Genomic DNA, 14,735 nt, shown 5'->3' with positions numbered 1-14,735 from the left:
TGTACGGCAGTACTGCCACTCAAAGAGAAACCGTAAGACCATCCACAATAGGAATAGCTCGGCAATAGCCCAGCCATAGCCTAGCCACGCCACATCATCAGCACTAAAAATCCTCCTGCCACATCATCAAAACAAGCAAATAGCCCAGCAATAGCCCAGCCATAGCCTAGCCACATAATATCCACATCACTATTAACAAATATATACATAATGAAATAATTAACAATCACACAATATACGAAATTTAATTTACGAGACAAATACGGGAAAAGTTTAATAATAATATTAAAAATTAAAAAAGTACACATTAATTTTAAAAAAATACAATAATAAAAAGGAGTGCCAATTCACTCCTCGTCTCCGTCGTCGCCGCCTCTGTCGCTGTCGCCACCATCGCCGCCGCATGCACCGCCGCCGCCGGTCTCCCTCCGTGCCGCCTCCAACTCGTCCTCCAGGCTCATGAGCAAGGTTTGAAGCACGCTCTTCTCCACGGGATCCGTCGCCACCCGCCATTCGGCCATCGTCTTGATCAACTGAGCGCGCGTTTGGGCGCGAGCGAAGAATTTGAGATCCTCGGTGGATTGGCCAAGGGGGGATGCCGACTGGACCTCCTGGGAAGCCCCGGCGTTCCCCCTCGCCTCCCGCTGAGCGCGCTTGGGGAACTCCTGCGTCGTCTCGGGGAGGTCGTGGGAACCACCGCTGCTGCCGCTGAAATCGCCGGTGTAGTTCAGTCGTTGCTTCTTCGGCCAGCCAGAGTCGACACCTACTCTGAACTTCTCGGACTCGTTCAGCACAAGATAGCAGTTCCAGTAGGTGAAGTCCTTGTATACCCCCTTCAGTGGGAAGGCTTTCTCAGCTATACTCCTGCAGTCCTCCTCCGTTTGGCCACTGCTCATCATGCGGAGTGCGTTGGTGTACAAACCCGAAAATCGGGAGACCGCACTCCTGATTCGGTTCCAGGCCTTCCGGCAATCCTCCCCGTTGCGTGGCCTCCCCTCCGGGCAAAATCTCATGTAGGCTGCTGCTATCTTGCCCCACATGTTGACGATCCTCTGCTCGTTCGAAACGAGAGGATCGTCGCAAACACGCACCCACGCATTGCAGAGCGCGACGTTCTCCTCGTTCGTCCACCTTTTCCGTACCTCCTCCTCACCCGGCTGCGACGACTCGCCGACCTTCTTCTTGCCCTTCTTCGCGGGGGCGCCACGCACCCGCTCTGCCCCTCCCCCTTCAACGAGAGTTTCCGGAGCTCAGGGAGTATCAAACACCAAGTCATCTAAGGAGAAACTATCAAACCCCAAGGGCGTTTGGGTCGATGTGTGTGATGAACCAGTCGAAAAATCTAAACTGGGGCGATAGACATCCCCCGCCGTCGCCGGGGACCCCCCATAAGTCCACTGTGTAGCCGGTACTACCCCCGGAGTCCCATGTGTCGGCGGTACCCCCCGGGCATCATCTGCATCCCGGGTGCCCATCCCGGTGGTGCCCATCCCGGTACCGTCGGAAACCCCCCCGGCGGACTCCCCCCCGTTGGCATCCCGGAATACATCTGCTGCCACGGGTACATGTTGTAGTACCCGGGCATCTGACCCCATCCACTTCCCACGGGGATCGACGGAGTTTGTGACCCGCTACTCCCGGAACTAGGCTCGTTGTTGAGATCCATTTCCCTTGTTGATCTTGTACAGAAATTAAGATAGAGAGAGTACTCGTTAAAACAAGTGGTGCGAATGAAAATGACGAGCAAAACGCGTATATATAGTGTTTCGGAAAAAAAAAAATTTAATTTCACGCTAGGCGGTGCGCTGGGCGATCCGGGCGCTGCAATAGCGCCTAGCGGACTGCCCGCTCGGCTGGGCGGTCGGCTGAGCGGCATTGTGGATGGTCTAAAGGCAATAAATACAAAGATTACTACTCCTATTGTTTTGTGCAATTACTATCAGGAATATTTGTCCTAGTCATAATTTAGAACTCACCAACAATCTTTTGATTTGTTGCAATCACAATTTTTATTCAAATAAATGCTCATTGTTTAAAGTACTATTTGAATTGTGTAAACAAAAAATGAGTTTTTACGGATATAGTATTCACTAGAATTCTAAATTTCTAATGTGATTGCAACCTTTAAATAATATCGACCCTAACTATAAATCGAAAGCATAATCTTTTTCTTCTTTTTTTAATATTTAAAAGTAGCATAATATCTAGGAGTAGAATCTGGGAAGGGCACTGCATATTGCAGAACAGGGGAATATATACAATGCTGACAATGTCGACAGTAACAGTCTGCAATGCTTCAACAAAATATTCACATATACTTTTTCATAAATTTTATAACAAATTCAAAGTTTTGCCAGCCTTTTCATTTCATGAGATACAACTGTCAATTCTTGCTTGCAACTTTACCCATATCTTGTACTCCCTTTGTCGCACGGAGAATGACCTATTTCTTGGGTGGAACGAGATTTTATGCAACTTTAGTTTATGTGCTAAGTGGAGAGAGTAAGTAAGAGATAAGAAATAAAGTAGAGATAAAAGGTGTTTCCATTTTTAATAATGAGTCATCTTAATTGGTACAACCATAAAAAGAAAATGGGTCATCTTTAATGAGACGGAGGGAGTAAGTACTACTACTTACCACTACAACATACATTTTCAGTTAAGTCCATGCATAAAAAACAAATGTTTCTATCTAAGATTCAAATTTCATTGTTCTCCAAGACACTAGTCTAAATTATGAAAATAAATCTTTTGACCAAATTTTGAGAGAGAAGTTTGGGTTGGATTCAAGTCAAAAATTCAGTTGTATCTTTGTCTTTGTGTATGGAGCAGCTTTAAATCCTTGGCCCAGCTGTCCCATCCATTGAGGTTCCTAATAATCAGCGCGGGAAATAGCTTATAAGCCCGCTGGTAGACATCCTTAATAATAATAAAATCAGTTGTATTCTGCTGGTTGTAAAAATAGATATTATTATAAATGATTATAATTATTTCATTATGATAATATACTAGTAGTGAATATATGGGAATAATTACACTCTATATACAAATTTTTTTATTGATGTCCCAAATTAATGGTATAAAAAGTTTTTAGTTTATATAAATCATACATTCTCTCTCAAATTCCTCGCTTCAGTTAACCATTTTTATATTAATTTAAAAAATAATGAAAAATTTTGTATAATTTATATGGATGCAAACCTTTTGTACCCCTTTAAAATATTTATGAAACATATTATATACAACAATTATCCCAAATACTACTAGTATATAGTTTTGTCCTTTATCAAGGCCCGGTAAATTAAACTACGAACAAGGCCCAACCCCAAGTAGAAGACCTTAGAGCATCCACAATGAATGTCCTAGTGGGCGCCCTAGTAGTTGCCACATCAGTATTTCTTAGTCCACCCCTTCTTTCTGCAATGGTTTCACCCTAGTGTCCGCCCTATCAATTATCCATTTATCATTTCAATTTTTATTTTTAACATTATAAATAGCAAAATTAGATATTAAATTAAAGAACTAGCAAAGCATACATTACTTAATTAAAAAAATTACAACGGAAATACTTAAAAAAGGTACAATTTCAACGAACCCTACGTGCCCAAACTTCTTCAACCATGTCGTTCATGAGTTGAAGATGGCTTGTCGGTTGCGCATGTTCTCCTCTGCTTGTAATCTCTCATTGACTCCAAAGGGTAAACCTCGAATGACCAGCGGGGTTGCATGACCTGCGCTCGATTCGACTTCTTCGTCGGACCAATTGTCAGCTCTTGGACCTTTCATGAGGCTCGTTTCATGCATTTGTTCTGTGATAAAACTACACCTATTTCTGTTAACTAACGTACAATTGTGAGCCAGGTGTGTGTAAAGTCTGCCATAATCAAGAGCTGCATGGATCAACTGGGCAGACAGACTGATCAAGAAGAATGGAGTCAAATTTTGCTGCGCTGAATGGATCAAGTGAGATCAAACGGAGGTAGCCGGAGCGCCTATATAGAAGATTGAGCATAACTTAAAGACCCCCAAAAGCTAAGGGCAGAAAAGATTTTTCGAGAGGATGGTTACCCTAGGGATCAGAGCCCTACCCTTCTCTATAAATAGGACGCGAGTAAGGGGAGATACACACTTAGAGATTCAGCTCTCTTCTAGGGTTGAAACGGGAGCTCACTACACTTTACATTATCGTGTCGTGTCGTGTCGTTATCGTGTCGACACGAAAATGACACAACACGCACGATTTTCCCCCCTAGCGTCAACAACGCCCTCACAAAATTAGGCCAGACAGTCTCGGTCAGTTATATCCCTCACGTGAAGATACTCGTCGAACATGTCCGCCGAGGTGCCGTAGGCCAACTGACGAAGCGCAATGTACACTTCGTAAGTGGGGATAGACTGATTCTGTTGGCCGCATCTTGCCGCTGCTGGAAGTACTCGTCGCGCACCTCTATCGCGCGAGCAATGATGAGAAACAGTTCTCGTCGCAACCTAAACCGTCGGTGAAAAACCGTTGGTCCCCACCGTGGTTCATCGGCGAAGTAGTCTTTGAACAGACGTTGATGAGCTAGGCCATGCTCTCGACGGACGGATGTCCGGTGGCGGATGGGCCTCAGGACCTGCTCTTGCTCTTGTATTACACGAATACCTGCGAGAATCTAGTCCCCTAAAGCAAACATTATGCGTTTCATAGCCCGATTTGGATCCTCACCGGGAAACATTTTGGAAGAGTGAGTGAAAGAGAGATGTTTGATTGAGAAATGTTGTGTGAAGTTGAGAGATGTGTGAGAAATGAGTGAAAATAAGGTATATTTATAGATAGAAATTTAAAAATAAATAAATAAATAAATGAAAACGCATCACTCGTCCTCGGGCTCGATCGGGTGACGCGTTGCAATGGGTGCACGATGCATCGGGCGACGCGTTGCAATGGAAGACCGATCTTGCCCGAGGACGAGAACGCCCGATCATCCACCCGATCTCGCAACCATTTTGGATGCTCTTATCACATGGACTCATTTAATAATCTTAGTATAGTTTCAGATATAATGTCGATAAATTTTTCTGCAATTATCAGACAAACATGTACGACAAAGATTAAGAAGAGAAAACCTGAATTTTCAGTGACGCAGGCTTTAAAACTTTCTATTTATTTACCATTTAAAAAAATGATTTGGAACAACGGGATCAACATCGAAAACAATATTGATTTAGACCAAAATTATAATGTATCTATTAATTTGAGATTTAGACAACGATATATAGACGGATTGGACAGAAGTGGCGGTGTCAATTTTTTCTACAGAAGTTAACAATTTCGATATTAGATTAAGAAAAAAATATCAGAAAATATGTGTATTATTGATAGTATAGTTTAAAGTAATTTAGATAATTTACAAATAAGAACACTAATAATTATCATTTATTGGGGAATACCCAATAAAATAAAAATATCTTAATTATTTGATTTGTCTGATGGTGAGTGGAGCCACTTGAGAGCATGCACAGCGGTGGCGTCCGTCGCCACCGCCGTCCGCCCCGCTGGCACGGCGCTGCTCGATGTATCGAGCACGTCCGTGCCAGCGGACGCACACGTGGCGCGCTCCCATTCGTCAACGGCATAGCCGTTGTGTTTAAACATTTTTTAATTTTTTTTAAAAAAATCGGTATTTAATTAAAAATAATGATAAAAAATAAAAAAAATATTTTCCAAATCCCAAAAATATGGCCGTTTTTTCCCGTTTTTTCTGAATTTTTTTGATTTTTTTTAATTTTATTTTTCCAAAATCATCTATAAATACACACATTCATCACTCATTTATCACATCAATTCATCTCTCATTCATAATTCTTATACAAACTATCAACACATTCAACCTTCACTCAAAACATCAAATGGATTTCACTCATCTCATGGCGGAAGCGGAGCGCGAAGAACAAGAATACTACGAACAACATCGTGCCGCTTACGAAGCATATGTAGCGGCGAATACCCCCGCTCATCCTCCTCAACGCACTAGATCAAATCGCCGCTACATCCATCGTGACCGGGAGGGAGCCCACGAAAGGCTCGTTGCCGACTACTTTGCCGACCATCCGCGGTTTCCGGCAGATTACTTCAGGCGCCGTTTTCCCATGTCAAAGCGCTTGTTCATGCGAATTGTCAACACATTGTCCGCACGTGTTGAATACTTTCAAACAGGTGTAGATGCAGCCGGCCGGCAAAGTATCACGGCGTTGCAGAAGTGTACGTGTGCCATCCGACAACTAGCTACTGGGCAAACGGCCGACATCTTCGACGAGTATTTGCATATCGGTGAGTCCACTGGAATCCTTTGTTTAAAGAATTTTTGCGAGGGCGTTCGTTCTGCTTTTGGGGATGAATTCCTTCGAGCACCCACCACCGATGATTGCCAACGGTTGCTTCGTCTTCACGAATCAGTCCATGGCTTTCCCGGAATGCTTGGCAGCATTGACTGCATGCATTGGAGGTGGAAGAATTGCCCGACTGCTTGGAGGGGGCAACACTTAAGCGGTCACAAAGGCGGCGGCCCAACACTTATCCTTGAGGCGGTCGCCGACTATCGCCTATGGATTTGGCATGCATATTTCGGCGTTGCCGGATCCAACAACGACTTGAACGTGCTCTATTCTTCACCACTCTTCAATGATGTGATGAATGGTGTAGCACCGGCGATCGACTTCACCATCAACGGAAATACATACCGCATGGGTTACTATCTCGCCGATGGTATCTACCCAAGGTGGTCGACGTTCGTGAAGACGCTCCACAACCCGCACGACCCGAGACGGGTTCTTTTTGCGCAGTGTCAAGAGTCAGCGCGGAAGGACGTCGAAAGAGCCTTCGGGGTCCTTCAAGCTCGATTCAACATCGTGAATGCCCCGACTCGGCTGTGGTACGTGAATAATATCGCCGACATCATGTTCACGTGTATTATATTACACAACATGATTATAGCCGACGAAGGGCCGAGGGCGGCTAGCTTCTACGACGAGGACGAAGCCGGAAGCTCAACAGCGAGGTCTCCCCCACGCCGAGGCGAGCATACGACGGTTGGCCAGAGGATCGAGACAAGACACACAATGCGCGATACTCGAATCCACAATCAACTACAAGAAGACCTAATCAACCACATATGGGCGAAATTCGGCAACGAGTAGTGGTTTTTTTAATTTTTAGGATTTTAATTATGTAATTTTTCATTTTTAGGATTTTAATTATGTAATGTTTAATTTTATTTGTCATTTGTAATATTTATTGTGGTTTTTAAATGAATTTTAATATCATGGAAATGTTATTGTTTAATTGAATTTTAAATTAATTGTGCTCGTCCTTGCGGAAGAGCACAGTTGTGGGTGTTGTGCTCTTGCCAGAGAGCATGCATGAATAGTACCGTCCGGGCCCACAACCGTGCCGCTGGCAAGAACACGGTTGTGGATGCTCTGACATGCTGTTAAGGACTCGCTCCTCAATGATGATCGGCGGCTCGATGGCTCGGCGATCCAAGATTTTTCCGGCGTCCCGTGGAGAGGGATCGGCGGTGATGCTAGCGGCGGCTGTGCGCGGAGGCTCTCCGTCGGGCAGCGGCAAGCTAGAGTTTATAGGAAGAACTCGTTCCTTGTGGGCAAATAGATGTAATTTTTATTGATGATTGAATTAATGAACATAGCCCTATTTATAGACTAAGGACCCTAGGGTGGTTCGACTCCTAATCCTAACGCATCTCGGGAAAGAACCACAAAGAAAACCCGAAATAAATAATTAACCAAAAATAAACTAATTACCAAAAATAAAAGGATAAGATAAAAAAAGGAAATTAATACTCCTAACTACTTCGGGACGTAATCCCCGAGCAAATCGGGCGGACGCCGGTTCCTCTTCGCCTTGGTCGTCGCGATCGACGTGTGCATGTCTTTCTCTCCCGATGACGCGGCGCTCGGCGTTGGTTCCACCGCTGTCGCCGTCGGTGTTTGCCTTCCCGCGGCCGGCTCTGACGTGGGGTTCGTATCAACTCCCCCCTCCATAGCAACCTCCTTGTCCTCAAGGAGCACATTTGGAAATTTCCGCTGCACCAGTTCAAGAGGCTCCCACGTAGGAGAATCGGTTCCATCGGACCAGCGAACCAACACATGCTCCACGGGTCTATCGTCGTGCCATAAAACCTGTTTATCCAATACCCGAACCGGATAAACCACCGGCATGTCCCCACAGAACTCCGTCGGCAGCGCTAACCCTGCGTTGCCGCGAGCCACGAATTCGCGAAGGAGGCTTACGTGGAAGACGTTGTGAATCCTACTCCCCTCCGGTAGCCGCAAGCGATACGCGACCGGTCCAATCCGTTCCAGCACCTCAAATGGCCCGTAGTAACGTCGCGCTAGTTTGGCGGACTGAGGACGAGCCACCGAATGCTGCCTATAAGGTTGGAGTTTCAAAAGAACCAAGTCACCCACTTCGAACTCCACATGGCGACGGTGTTTGTTGGCTGACTCGCGCATACGCTGCTGGGCGCGCTCTAAATTCCGCCGTAACTCCACCAACAGCTCCCCTCGTTGGCGGATCAAATCCGCCGCTTCTGGAGGCGTTGCCCGTGAAGGGGCGGCATAAATCAAGTTTGGCGGCTCCCGTCCATAGAGCGCTTTATAGGGAGACATTCCCAAGCCTGCATGATGAAAACAATTGAGAGCAAGCTCAGCCCAAGGAAGAAAATTCGCCAATTTGGATGGCCGATCGGCCGTGAACGCGCGCAAGTACTGTTCCAATCCTCTATTTCGCACTTCCGTCTGACCATCCGACTGGGGGTGGTAAGCCGTCGAGAAATTCAACTTCGTGCCACTAAGCCGCATTAATTCCTTCCAACACAGGTTTAAGAATACTGAGTCCCTGTCGGAGACCAAGGTTTTTGGAAAACCGTGGTGGCGCACGACCGTATTGATGAATAATTGAGCCACGCGTAACGCATCAAACCTCGTTGGCAACGGAGCAAAATGTGCGTACTTTGACAAGCGGTCTACAACCACCATTATTACCGTGTAGCCCCGCGAGTGAGGTAAGCCCGTAATAAAGTCCATGGACACGTCTTCCCACACTTGGGATGGAATTGGCAGGGGCTGTAGCAATCCGGCCGGCTTTTGGGTCGAGTATTTCGTCGTCTGGCACACGATGCACGCTTCCACAAACCTCTTAACTTCTTTCTTCATGTTGGGCCAGTAAAAATCGGCAGTCACGCGGCGCAACGTACGCTCGAACCCTGGGTGACCCGCCGATTGCGAGCAATGATATTCCGTCAAAATCGGCGTCCTTGCTGACGACCGTGAGCTCACAAATAAGCGCCGGTTGTAGTACACCAGGCCGTCTACTAAGGTCAAATGAGGTGGGGCCCGACCTTCCTTGATGTCGCCCATGATCTCTCGCATTTCTGGGGACGTCGCGGTTTCCCGCCGAAGTAACTCTAGCAGCTGCGGGATAGGGTGTGCCGCGGCTGCCAGGAGTTCACCGTTGCGCGCTGCCCCTGGCTCGTCGTCGGCGTCCGGGGGCGCTACTGCGTGCGCGCCGTCGGAAGGTTCGTCTGCCTCGCGCCGTGACAGTGCGTCGGTTGCGCGGTTCGTGATTCCCTTTTTATACTCGATAACGAACTTATATCCCATGAGCTTACGCACATATAGCTGTTGCTCCGGCGTCTGCACTATCTGCTGGAGCAGTTCTTTTAAACTCTTTTGATCACTCCTAATAATGAACTCTCTTCCCAGGAGATACTGACGCCATTTTTGTACCGCCTCGACAATCGCGTACAATTCTTTGTGATAAGTAGAAGCGACTCGGCGGCGAGGCCCAAGTTTCTTGCTAAAGAAGGCAATCGGGTGAGTTTCCTGTAGTAATACTGCGCCAATGCCTGTATCCGAGGCGTCCGTCTCGACGCAGAAGGTCTTCTCAAAATCAGGTAGACGAAGTACCGGGGCTGTCGTCATGGCTCCCTTCAGATCCACGAAACTAGAGTCCGCCTCCGGGGTCCATACAAAGGCGTCCTTCTTCAACATATCGGTCAATGGTGATGCAATCAGTGCGTATCCTGCCACGAAACGACGGTAATGCCCGGTGAGCCCCAAGAACCCCCGGAGTTGCTTAACATTCTTCGGCTTCGGCCAAGCTGTCATCGCACTAATTTTATTGGGGTCGGCCATAAGAGAACCGTTACTGATCAAGTGTCCCAAATATTCCACGGTGGAACTGCAGAAAGAGCACTTGGGCAATTTGACGAAGAAACTATTTTGTTGTAAAACTTTCAATACGGCGGACAAATGCTCCCCATGATCTGCCAGTGTCGGGCTATAGACCAGTATGTCATCGAAGAAAACAATGACGAACCTTCTTAACATCGGCTGAAAAATTGCGTTCATTGCTGCCTGAAAGGTCGATGGGGCATTTGTTAACCCAAAAGGCATTACCAAGAACTCAAAATGGCCGTCATGTGTTCGAAAGGCCGTTTTGAATACATCTTCCTCTTGCATCCTGATCTGATGATATCCTGACCGCAAATCTAGTTTCGTAAACACCCTGGCCTTTCCCAATTCATCAAAAAGCTCATCCGCCGTGGGTATTGGAAAATGGTCCGGTACAGTGGTCGTGTTCAGCGCACGATAATCAATGCAGAAGCGAAAAGATCCATCTTTCTTACGAATTAGCAGCACTGGGGAAGAGAATGGACTGTTGCTTCTCTGAATAATCCCTTGATCTAACATATCCTTGACCTGGCGCTCTATCTCGTTCTTTTGAAAATAGGGGTAGCGATACGGCCTGACATTGATCGGTTTCGTGCCCGGCAGCAGATGTATGCGGTGATCATAAGGGCGCGATGGTGGCATCCCGGCCGGCATGCTAAAAACCGGCCTGTAAGATTCTAGAACCGCAGCTATGGGTGGCGCCAGATCCGCCGGGAATTCCTCTCGGTTCTCGGGCAGGGTAGTGGTTGGTTCTGGATCCAAGAGCATGATCTCATATACCTCCAAACCTCCTGAAGGGGACATCAAAGCTGCCAGTGATGCGCCATCTATCTTGCGGGCGGGTGGCGTAACCCCCGTCAACTTAATACGGTTCTCCCCGTGCACGAATTCCAATGTCTTGCCCGCAAAATCTGCGGTCACTTTCCCCAACGATTCCAGCCAGTCCATTCCTAGAATCACATCTGGCCCGTGAATAGGTAGAATATGGAGATCCACCAAAAAAACCGTGCCCTGCACCTCCAATTTAGTCTGTCTGGAGACGTGTGTGCAAAGAAGGGCCGCCCCGTTACCCACAATCACCTTGAATGGTCGAATAGGCGATAGCGGCAAGTGCAATGATTCTGCAATCTTCGGGTGGAGAAAATCCCGATCGCTCCCTGTGTCAATTAAGACACACACCTCACGATCGTGTATAACCCTCACGACTTTAATCGGCCGAGATCGACGACCCCCATCCATTGCGTGAACATGCGACACGTCTGTTGGTACCGTCTCCTCACCCGAAAATCCATCCGCCTCCTCATCCTCCTCTGCTTCGTCCTCGGCGTAGCATAGTAGTCTTTGTTTGCACACATGTCCGACGATCCACTTTTCGGGGCAATAGTAACACAAACCCAAACGGGCGCGCTCCGTCTTTTCGGCTTGGGATACCCGAATGGCGCCGGGTCGCAGCCTTTCCCCACCGCGGCTGACTGGTCCCACTGTCTGGCCCCCCGTGGCTGGGCCCGCTCCTGACGTTGGGCCTGCCGAGGTAATAGGTTGGCCTCGGCCCTCACGGTTCTGCCAAGGCCGACGTTGTGTCTCTGAAAGGGCCGGTTGAGGCCCGCGCTCATACGGAACATCTGTCCACTCCAAAACCAAGGCCATTGCGGCTGATAGGGACCCTGGTCTGTGCAACCTTACGCGTTCCTGGACGTCCGGCTTGAGGCCCGCTACAAACAAAGTGAACAATTCTGATTCCGGGATCCCTTGGACCCGATTCAAGTATTTTTCGAACGTATTGTGATATTCCAACAGTGGTCCTGTTTGCGTGAGTTTTGCCAATAGACCAAAATAATTCTGAGAGCTCCTTCTATCGAAGCGATGGCGAACATCCTCCAAAAAGTCGTCCCACGTGACGAACTCATTGTTTGCACAATAATTAAATACCCATTCTGCCGCTGGCTGGTCAAATAACATCACGGCATAATGTAATCGTTGAGCTTCGGGCATCATAAGGTGATTGAAGTAATATTAGACTCTAGAAATCCAGTTTGTCGCATCCGACCCGTCGAATCGCGGGGGATCCATCCTTACCCCTTGCTGCCTCTCGAAACCCTGGCCACCCCCCTGATATCTCTGTGGAGGGTCCCAACATGTTGGTGGCCGATTAAAAGAATGATCGACCCCCCAGATGATTGCCTCGGAATGCGATTGCCTTGTGTTGTCCATTCGGGCCAATTACGACCGATTGTATCGCGTCGTGCCTTAGCGTCCTGCGGACCCTCGTGAAAACCCCAAGTAGGGTTTCGTCCGCCAGCGGCCCAATCGCCCGATCTCATGCGACGCGTCTCGTCGTATCCCCAGTCACCTCCGACGCCAAAACCCGAAGGTTGGTCCGTCTCCCGTGACCCAGAATGGTCAAGATTGTCGGCATGACGGGCTGTATCATTTCTCTCTGTCTCGAATTTACCCAATCTCTCTAATCTCTCCAATCTTTCCAATACAAGATCTAGGGTCGCGGGGCTGGTTTCCTCCATTCTCGGCTCCTCCGGTTGGCGACTCTCGCCGTCGCCGTCGTCCCCATGTGGACCCCGAAACCCGCCATTCTCGCGGCGGTTTGCTCGCGGCTGTCTCCCCCCGAATCGCGTCGCCGGATAGGCGTCGGGGCGGCCGGAGCTCCAAACGGCTTTGCCGTTGTTGTGATTATAGTTGTTGTTCTCAAAACGTGGCATGAGTACTGGATGAAAGCACCAGATGTTAAGGACTCGCTCCTCAACGATGATCGGCGGCTCGATGGCTCGGCGATCCAAGATTTTTCCGGCGTCCCGTGGAGAGGGATCGGCGGTGATGCTAACGGCGGCTGTGCGCGGAGGCTCTCCGTCGGGCAGCGGCAAGCTAGAGTTTATAGGAAGAACTCGTTCCTTGTGGGCAAATAGATGTAATTTTTATTGATGATTGAATTAATGAACATAGCCCTATTTATAGACTAAGGACCCTAGGGTGGTTCGACTCCTAATCCTAACGCATCTCGGGAAAGAACCACAAAGAAAACCCGAAATAAATAATTAACCAAAAATAAACTAATTACCAAAAATAAAAGGATAAGATAAAAAAAAGGAAATTAATACTCCTAACTACTTCGGGACGTAATCCCCGAACAAATCGGGCGGACGCCGGTTCCTCTTCGCCTTGGTCGTCGCGATCGACGTGTGCATGTCTTTCTCCCCCGACGACGCGGCGCTCGGCGTTGGTTCCACCGCTGTCGCCGTCGGTGTTTGCCTTCCCGCGGCCGGCTCTGACGTGGGGTTCGTATCACATGCTCTCACTTTTGACGCCGACAATCTAGGCATTTTAAGACACATGCATCCCACTATTTTCTAAATTCAAAATCTTATGATCCCAAGTTAGGAAGGATCTCTGATAATTGGGATAATTCATAATTGTGATAGAATACTCAAACATAAGACTTTACGATGGCAATTTTTGTCACACTCTCTCGATAAATTCTTTGCATTGAACAGATGTGATTCGGCGGAGTGGCTTAACACCATTACATGACTGGATGAAGTTATTATAACTAACTAATAAATTTAATTAAATCTTAGTGTAACTTACTAAATATGAGTACTATTTTTTTAAAATTTTTAGTGAGTTAAGTAATACTATACATTGTTTAGAGATTTTTTATTTAATGGGATACATTTGACTAGTGTAGTGAAATTTTATATTCTATTTTATGACAAAATTGCATAATTTTGTTATAAAATTAATTAAATTATGTTATTGTTTGTATCAACGATATGGTAATGCCACATAATTAAGCTGCCATCTGAATAGAGTATCTTTTAAAAAATTTGCGGGAAAAAATACCAATTTTTAATGTTTTAACTGAATATTATTGCTAAACATCATGCATTCATATTGTTTAGTTTTTATTTTTCCATTGATTATTAGAGCATCCACAACCGTGCTCTTGCCAGCGGCACGGTTGTGGGCCCGGGCGGTACTATTCATGCCTGCTCTCTGGCAAGAGCACAACACCCACAACTGTGCTCTTCCGCAAGGACGAGCACAATTAATATAAAATTCAATTACACAAAAACATTTTCATAATACTAAAATTCATTAAAAAAACCACAATAAAAATAACAAATTACAAATAAAATAAAAAGACATAATTAAAATCCTAAAAATTAAAAATTACATAATTAAAATACTAAAAATTAAAAATTACATAATTAAAATACTAAAAATTAAAAATTACATAATTAAACTCCTAAAAATTAAAAATTACATAATTATTGGCTAATATAACCCGAGGAAGACTACGCATCCGGCGGCACCAACCCCAATTGTTTTTGGAGACCCAATATCATGGACTCGTGCGTTTGAAGTTGCGTGGGGGTCATAGTTGACCTATCGGCCATATTGAGTTGGGCCAAATATTCCGTTTCCGGACTATGAAACGGTTGCGAACCGAACCATTCGGGGTTCCAACCGTGAGAGCCGCTTGGGTT

This window comes from Salvia splendens, chromosome 5 (assembly GCF_004379255.2).
Source record: "Salvia splendens isolate huo1 chromosome 5, SspV2, whole genome shotgun sequence".
In the NCBI taxonomy this organism is placed as follows: domain Eukaryota; kingdom Viridiplantae; phylum Streptophyta; class Magnoliopsida; order Lamiales; family Lamiaceae; genus Salvia; species Salvia splendens.
Note: the sequence above shows the minus strand (reverse complement) of the source record.